This window comes from Dermochelys coriacea, chromosome 2 (assembly GCF_009764565.3).
Source record: "Dermochelys coriacea isolate rDerCor1 chromosome 2, rDerCor1.pri.v4, whole genome shotgun sequence".
Classification (NCBI taxonomy): Eukaryota; Metazoa; Chordata; order Testudines; family Dermochelyidae; genus Dermochelys; species Dermochelys coriacea.
In genome coordinates, this window is record NC_050069.1 from 210,634,844 (window position 1) to 210,643,648 (window position 8,805).

Here is an 8,805-nt window from a genome sequence, read left to right on the forward strand (position 1 = left end):
CTACCTAATAGGACCAGACAAACCTGCTCCAGGAGCTTCCAGACTGTCAGGTGGAGGGAGCTGAGATTCAGGTGGAGTAGCTGATCATGGTCCTGAGAAATCAGGTCTGGGTATAGAAAGAGCAGGATCAGAGCCACCACAGAGAGGCCTAGCAGAGTGGCAAACCAGTGATGACGGGGCCAAGTTGGTGCTATTTGAATGACTTGCACCTGGTCCCACTTGATCTTTAGCAGAACCTTGAGCATGAGTGGGATAGGCAGGAAACTGTAGTACAGGTGACCTGCCCCCAAGAGCAGGAAGGCAGCCAAGGGTGATCCCAGACTGTGACCTCACAAGGAACAGAATTGGTAACACTTTCTGTTGTACTAGGTTGCAAACAGATCTACCCGGGGAGCCCTCCACTGCTGAAAAATAACCCTCATGATGTCCGGACGAAGGGATCACTCATGGTGATTGCAGAAAGACCTACTGAGGAGATCTGCCAGCTCGTTCTCTGCTCCCTGCAGATGGAAATCCTTGAGGTAAGTTGAGTGGCTCATGCAGAACTTCCATAATTGAATTGCCTCTTGACACTGGAGGGAACAGCAAGCCTCTTGCTGCCTGTTCAGATAGAACATGGCTGCCATGTTGTCTGTAAGAACCAACATGCTCTTGCTCATAACATGAGGCAGGGAGCCCTGACAAGCCAGGCAAACTGTCTGAGCTTTCTGATGTTGATGTGCAGAGAGAGCTTTTCTGGAGACCAAAGGCCTTGAGTCCCGAAGGGTCCCAAGTAAACTCTCCAGTCTAGCGCCAATGCATCTGAGACCAGAGATATTGATGGGGGCTGGGGCTGTGAAAATGGAACACCCATGCAAACAGCAAGTGGATCCATCCACCAGTTGAGGGAGGGAAGGACTGGGGGAGGTACTGAGAGAACCAAGTCCAGATGGTAGAGGTTTGGGAAATACATTGAGGCCAGCCATGCCTGGAGGGGTCTGAGGTGTATGCACTATGGTTGCTGCACTATGTATGTACATGAGGCCATGTGACCCAAAAGCCGCAGACAATTCCAGGCTGATGTAATTGAATGGCCCCTGAAGTGTACTATCAGGGATGTGATCACCTGAAACCAGCCTTTTGGGATGAAGGCTCTGGCCTGATTAAAGTCAAGCACCACTCCAAAAAACTCTATCCTCTGCACCACAGTGCAGGTGGACTTCTGTACATTTATTATCAGGCATAAGGCCTTGAATGTTGCCTGGATGAGGTGGATACTGGACTCCACCTGGGCCCTGGACTCACCCTTGACTAGCCAGTCATCCAGATACAGGTAGGCTTGTATCCCTGTCTCCTCAGGAAGGCCGCCACTCCCACCATGCATTTTGCAAACACCTGCGGGGCTGCCGACAGGCCGAATGGGAGAACTGTGAATTGGTAGTGTGTGTGGTTCACAATGAACCTGAGGAACCTTTGTGGCCTTGAAGAATCGACATATGAAAGTAGATGTCTCTCAAATCAAGGGTGGTGTACCAGTCTCCGGGATCCAAGGAAGGAATAATGGAAGCCAGGGAGACCATGCAGAACTTCAGTTTCTTGAGGTAGCTGTTGAGCTGGCGCAGGTCTGAGACCACCTTTGGCTTTCAGGATTAGGAAATAACAGGAGTACAACTCCTTCCCCCTTAGATTATGTGTAATCTCTTTCACAGCTCCCACCTGAAAGAGAAATTGAAACTTCTGGGCCAGAAGTTGCTCATGAGAGGGGTCCCTGAAGAGGGACAGTGAGGGAGGGTGGTAAGGAATGGTAAAAATGAACTGGAGGTTATATCCTACTTTCACAGGCACCAGCTTCTAATTTCCCACGAAGGTGCTCAACCCCCGCTCAGCCCCACCCCCACTCCACCCCTGCCCCCAAGGCCCCACCTCCACCCTGCCTCTTCCTGGCCCCACTCCACCCCTACCCCACCTCTTCCCTGCCTCTTTCCTCCCCTGAGCATGCCCCGTCCTCACTCCTCCCCCTCTCTCCTGTGCAGGAGGCACAGGGGCTGCTGGTGGGTGGGAGTGGGAGGGAGAGAGGGGAGCTTGGCTGCCGGTGTGTGCTAAGCACCCGCTAATTTTTCTCCATGGGTGCTCCAGGACTGGAGCACCCATGGAATCGGCACCTATGTCTACTTCCACCATGTATAGCACCCAATGGTCTGTAGTGATATGGGACCATGCATGGATGAAGTGGGACAGAAGGTCTGCAAATAGAGGGGAAACAGGGTCCTGAAACCTGGGAACTGGTACGTCCTTGAGTGCCCCATCAAAAGGCCTAGTTGGAGCTTCTCAGGTGTCTGGGTGTGGCAGTCATTGATGCCGAGGTAGAAGGGGGAAGTGGTCTACACCTAAAGCACCTGCTCCTTCTGCAGGTCTTGACAGGCCACTGGGATGGAGTACCAGGAGGACTGCTGAGATCTGTAGTGCTTCCTTAAAGTCGCTGAAGTATACAATCCCAGGGATTTAAGGTCACTCAGCAGTCTTTCAGTCCGTGAAGTTTCACATCGGTCTGCTCCAAAAAGAGCAAAGCTCCCTCAGAGGGAAGGTCCTGGAGAATTTTCTGGACCTCCTGGGGGAGGCCAGAGGACTGTAGACATGAACTCCTACACATGGCTACTGCAGAAGCCATGGACCTGGCTGGCGAATCCGCTGCATTCAGGGCAGCTTGCAGGAAAGCTCTCACTATCGATTTCCCCTCATCCACCAGCCTGGCATCTTTAGGCAGCAAGTCTTTGAACTTCAACATGGGGTCCCATATGTTGAAGTCGTATTTGCCCAGCAACACCTGCTGGTTAGCAATCCTGAGCTGCAAACCCCTGGTAGAGTAGACCTTTCTTCTAAATAAATCCAAGTTTTTGGAGTCCTTTGCTTTTGGTTTCACACCTTGCAGACCCTTCCTTTCCCTTTCATTCTTAACAGAGACCACCAGGGATCCCAGGGTGGAGTGGGGGCGGGTGAGTATACAAGAACTATTAACCCTGGGCAGAAACAAAGTATTTTGTCTCAGCTCTCTTTGATGTGAGGGAAAGGAAAGCCGGGGGGGTAAGTGGGGGGTGTGCCACAAGGCCTTCATAGGGTCCATGATTGTCACATTAAGAGGCAGGGCTACTTTCAATGGGACCGCCATGGCCACAATGTTAACCAGACTATGGGAGGACTCTTTTACTACCTCCACCTGTATGTCCAAATATTGGGCCACCCTCTTCAGCAATTCCTGATGGGCCTTATAGTCATCTAGGGGAGGCGACACGCCCGCTCCTGATACAGCATCATCAGGAGAGGAGGAGGAGGAGGCCAGCACCAGCTGAGGGCACTCCTTTCTTTCCGAGCCAACCGGATCCTGCAGAGCTGGTTCCTGGAACACGGCACGGGGCATGGTACCAGAGTCCAGAGCGGGTGCTGCCCAATGGGGTGGTAGGGCCCTTCTCTCGGAGGCCACCAAATAGGAGCACTTCGAATGGGCTCCGGGATTGAGGGAAAAGAACCATTGCATCAGCATAAGCCCCCAGTGACCACTAGGCCAAGCACTCGAGGGCATTCCTGTTCCCAGATGCAGGGTAGGGATGACTGGAGAGGTGGTGCAGTTGACTCCTCGACCAAGACCCAACCCAGAGGCGGTTATGGTTTTGTGGGGCCTTAGACCAGAGCAAGCCCCAGCACCCCGACCTCCCATTCCCTCCATCTCCTCCCTGCAGTGCTCCTGCTGGGGAAATGGAGTCAGGGTGCAGGGGCTTGCCCCGCTCCACCCCACACCTGGTGCTCCGGCCAGGGAGTAGCATTGGGGTATGGGGGTTTGCCCATTTTTCCAGGGCCCCCAATTGGCTGGGGCCCCTGGGCACAGGCCCTGTTGGCTTAGTGGCTAATCTGCCACTGACCCAACCTCTGATTCCGAAGATGAGACGTGTATGTCTGATGACCATGGAGGAGTGGTTCCCACAGGTGCTGGAGACCAGTGCTGAGGCAGTGAAGCCTGTGTCGGGGTCAGCATGGTTGGTTTCCCCTTAGACGGTACCGAATGGTAACTAATGGCCATATGCTGTCTCCTGCCCACTGGCACCAATGCCACTGACTCATGGGCGGCGCGTGAGTCCCCACTTTAGGGAGGATAGCCACGCGGCCCCACCCCCACCCCACATCCGCTGGAGTCCCAAGCACCCACCCCCCCGTGCACAAGGAACTCTGAGTGCACCCCACCCCCACCACCCAGAGGAGCACGGGCCAAACCACCATGGGCCCCTGGCTGGCACGAGGGTGCTGGCTGGCCTCAATGCCAGAAGGGACCAGAAGTTATTGCATATTGGGTCATAATAATTTTCTGTATGACTATATTGATCTAACTTATACTGGGGGCTGTGAGAAGAACAAACCAGGAAACAATTCAATAGCTTCCCAACTAATGCTCAAGCACATAGTAGAAATACAATAGGTAAAGCTATCAGTTTCAAGGACCTTACTTACTCCTGCCTCCAAGGAAGACGCAAGCTTGATTTGCCTGGCTGGCAACTTGGAGAGCTAAAGGATATTAAACCGTTAAAAACCCTCTGAAAAAAAAGGGGTGTGGGGTGCCACTTGTCAGAAGCTGTCTAGGAAGACAGGCTGACACAGGGAGAGAGACTCTGCAGAGGACATCTAAAGACATTGGATCTTTCCAGATGCACGGAATGGTAAGCCTTAGGGAAAAGCGAGATATGTATACTCTGTTTTATTGTTTTTAAGATGTGCTTTCTCTGAAATGCTTTTGTTCTAAATAAATAATGCTTTGTTTAAAGTGTAACCCTTTGAGGTTTAGAGAGCATGGCCCCTTTAAATCATATTTTTTTTAAAAACTGAGATGAAAGTCACTCAGGGGTTTCTTTGCTCTGAGAAGGAGAGCCCAGGGTGCGCAGCGTAGGTATGTGTGCTAGTGTGTACTGCAAAGGCCCCTTACGGGCCACCAAGTGTAACTTTAGTGCCCTCGTGGCCAAGGTGGAGTTTGCTCTGAAGGCAGCTCTGGCCAAAAGAAGGTGCACGCAGGAATGCAGCAGGAAAAATTCCTTCCACCCCAGGGGCACCTGTTCCAAACCCCACAGAGTGAACAAACCTACCCACAGGAAAAGTACAATGGATATAACAAAGGAAGATATTTATTTACAGAGGGATGAGAGGAGAAAAACAACAAGGGGAAATGTAGGGGGAGCCGTAGAACAGAGCTGCATCCAAACCAAGGCCCCACAGGCCCAGTGGTAGCACAGTCTGACAGGGCAGACACCCAGCAATGTGTCTGCACACAGAGTTCAGGAGGCCTGAGCAGAGTTCCAGTCCAGTGCTGAGTCTTGGGTGCTCCTAGTCATCTTTGGCACCAGTAAACTTTGCCAACAAACCCCTGCGGTGCCCTCTTCTGCCGCTCTCTGCAAAGCCACACAGAGCGACAACCTCCCCACTTAACTAGCTAGCAGCCTCCCTCCTTATTCCCAATGCAGAGTCACAAGCCCCAGTACTTACAGCCCCATGCAGCTCTGGGCAGCAGTGATACTGGGTCCAGCTCCGGCCCTTCTAGGGCGATTTCTCCCTGGCACAGTGCTCCTCCTGGCTCTTGTGCTGGGGTGTCCCCGATCAGCCGCCCAGGCTTCAGGCAGGTTCTCTATCCTTCACTTTGTCCAGGCTTCGTGGCTGCAGCCCTTCTCTCCCTGGGGTCCAGAACCACACCCCCAAGTTTCCCCCCTTTCTCTCACTGCTCCCCCTCCCCAATAGGAAAAAGATTTAAAGGGGCCATGCTCTCTAAACCTCAAGGGGTTACATAAGAAAGCCATCTGGTCGCTATTACCATGGCCATTGCTCCTGGAGGGAACAGAACTGCAGGGTCTGAGCCTAAGGCCTGATCTACACTATGAGTTTAGGTTGAACATAGCAGCGTTATCTCCATTTAACCCTGCACCCGTCCACACGACGAAGCCCTTTTTTTCAACTTAAAGGGATCTTAAAATTGATTTCTTTACTTCACCCCCAACGAGGGGATTAGCGCTGAAATCGGCCTTGCCGGGACAAATTTGGGGTACTGTGGACGCAATTTGACGGTATTGGCCTCCGGGAGCTATCCCAGAGTACTCAGTTGTGACTGCTCTGGACAGTGCTCTCAATTCAGATGCACTGGCCAGGTAGACAGGAAAAGGCTCGCAAACTTTTAGAATCTCATTTCCTGTTTGGCCAGCATGGCGAGCTCACCTGCACAGGTCACCATGCAGAGCTCATCATCACAGGAGATCATGCAGTCCCAGAACCATCAAAGAGCTCCAACATGAACTGAATGGGAGGTTCGGGATCTGATCGCTGTATGGGGAGATGAATCCGTGCTGGCAGAACTCTGTTCGAAAAGATGAAATGCCAAAATATTTGAAAAAATCTCCAATGGCATGAAGGACAGAGGCTATAACAGGGACTGTAGCAGTGCCGCATGAAAATTAAGGAACTCAGGCAAGCCTACCAAAAAACCAGAGAGGCAAATGGCCGTTCTAGTTCAGAGCCCCAGACATGTCGCTTCTTGATGAGCTGCATGCCATTCTAGGGGGTGCAGCCACCACTACCTCAACCCCGTGCTTTGACTTCGTCCAAGGAGTGGGAGGCAACACAGAAGCGGGTTTTGGGAGCGAGGAAGATGATGATGATGAGGAGGTTATAGATAGCTCACAGCAAGGAAGCGGAGAAACCGGTTTCCCCAACAGCCAGGATCTGTTTATCACCCTGGACCTGGACCTAGACCTGGACCCAGTACTCCCCGAACCCACCCAAGGCAGGCTCCCGGACCCTGAAGGCGAGAAGGGACCTCTGGTGAGTGTATCTTTGTAAATATTATACATGGTTTAAAAGCAAGCGTGTTTAATGATTAATCTACCCTGGCATTCGCAGCCAGTACAGCTACTGGAAAAGTCTGTAATGTGCAATCATAGAATATCAGGTTTGGAAGGGACCTCAGGAGGTCATCTAGTCCAACCCCCTGCTCAAAGCAGAACCAATCTCCAATTTTTGCCCCAGATCCCTAAATGGTCCCCTCAAAAATTGAACTCACAACCCTGAGTTTAGCGGGCCAGTGCTCAAACCACTGAGTTATCCCTCCCCCCTGTGTCTGGGGATGGAGCGGAAATCCTCCAGGGACATCTCCATAAAGCTCTCCTGGATGTACTCCCAAAGCCTTTGCAAAAGGTTTCTGGGGAAGGCAGCCTTATTCCGTCCTCCATGGGAGGACGCTTTACCACGCCAGGCCAGTAGCACGTAGTCGGGAATCATTGCAGAACAAAGCATTGCACCGTATGGTCCCAGTGTTTGCTGGCATTCAAACAACATCCATTCTTTATCTCTCTGTGTTACCCTCAGGAGAGTGATATCATTGATGGTCACCTGGTGGTTTTAGTAAAGGGACATTCAGAGGTGCCCTTTCCTGCTGGGCTGGTTGCCTGTGGCTGAACAGAAATCTTCCCCGCTGTTAGCCACACAGTGGGGGGAGGGGTGAAGCCATCATCCCAGAGAATTGTGTGTGTGTGTGGGGGGGGGAGTTAGTTGGGTTTCTACTGCACGTGAACCCGGAAACCACAGCCCCTCCTTTTAAATTGTCAACCCATTTTTAATAGCCAACACAACGGCTACTTCATATGGGAAATGAGGGCGCTGCTGTTTGAAACCATTCCCCATGTTATGAAGGTTAAAGAAGCCAAAAGACTGGCTTACCATGGCTGCCTGCAAGCCAAATTCTGTTGCCTGGCCCTGCGTGAGTGATCTCTCACACCAAATCGGCATACCCTCAATAAGAGGGAAAATGTGACCTTGTAATGAAAGCACATCTGCTATGTAATGTTAACAGCAAGGTTTACCGTGAAAAAGTGTACCCATTGTTCTATAAAATGTGTCTTTTTAACTACCACTCTCCCTTTTTTTTCCTCCACCAGCTGCATATGTTTCTCCTTTCTAGAGGCTAGTGAAGATTAGAAGGCGAAAAAAATGCACTCGCGATGAAATGTTCTCTGACCTCATGCTGTCCTCCCACACTGACAGAGCACAGCAAAATACGTGGAGGCAGACAATCTCAGAGTGCAGGAAAACACAATATGACCACGAGGAGAGGTGGCGGGCTGAAGATGGTAGGTGGCGTCAGCTTGGTGAAAGAAGGCAGGAGTGAATGCTCAGGCTGCTGGAGGATCAAACTCATATGCTCCAGTGTATGGCTGAGCTGCAGGAAAGGTAGCAGGAGCACAGACCGCCGCTCCAGCCCCGGTGTAACCAACCGCCCTCCTCCCCAAGTTCCATAGCCTCCTCACCCAGACGCCCAAGAACGCAGTGCGGGGCTTCCGGCCACCCAGCCACTCCACCCTAGAGGTTTGCCCAAGTAACAGAAGGCTGGCACTCAATAAGTTTTAGAGTTTTAAAGTTTCAAAGCGCTGTGTGGCCTTGTCCTTCCCTCCTCCATGACCCCACCCGGTGCTTCCCTCCTCCACCACGTCTCCTGGGCTACTTTGGCAGTTATCCCCCTATTTGTGTGATGAATAAATAAAGAATGCATGAATGTGAAGCAACAATGACTTTACTGCCTCTGCAGGCGGTGATCAAAGGAGGGAGCGGAGGGTGCTTAGCTTACAGGAAAGTAGAGTGAACCCGGGGGCGGGGGGGATTTCCATCACGGAGAAACAAACAGAACTTTCACACCATAGCCTGGCCATTCCTGAAACTGGTTGTCAAAGCTTCTCTGATGCTCATCGCACCCTCTTGTGCTCTTCTGACTGCCGTGGTGTCTGGCTGCTCGTAATCAGTGGCTAGGCGATT

The 8,805-nt window shown here is 51.9% G+C and overlaps 1 long non-coding RNA gene across 5 annotated transcripts in view; it reads left to right on the top strand.

Moving 5' to 3' along the window:
- The window catches only part of LOC119850405, a 28,045-nt gene extending 21,323 nt beyond the window's left edge, over positions 1–6,722 (top strand). For 2 of the 5 annotated variants that reach the window (XR_005290839.2, XR_006279365.1), the window contains 2 exons: positions 370–521; positions 1,339–1,937. This is a non-coding gene — a long non-coding RNA (uncharacterized LOC119850405). Of the gene's footprint in view, positions 1–369; positions 522–1,338; positions 1,938–6,205; positions 6,427–6,559 lie in introns of those variants that run through there. The other 3 variants (XR_005290841.2, XR_005290840.2, XR_006279366.1) reach the window with 3 other exon arrangements.
- The last annotated feature ends 2,083 nt before the right edge of the window (positions 6,723–8,805 follow it).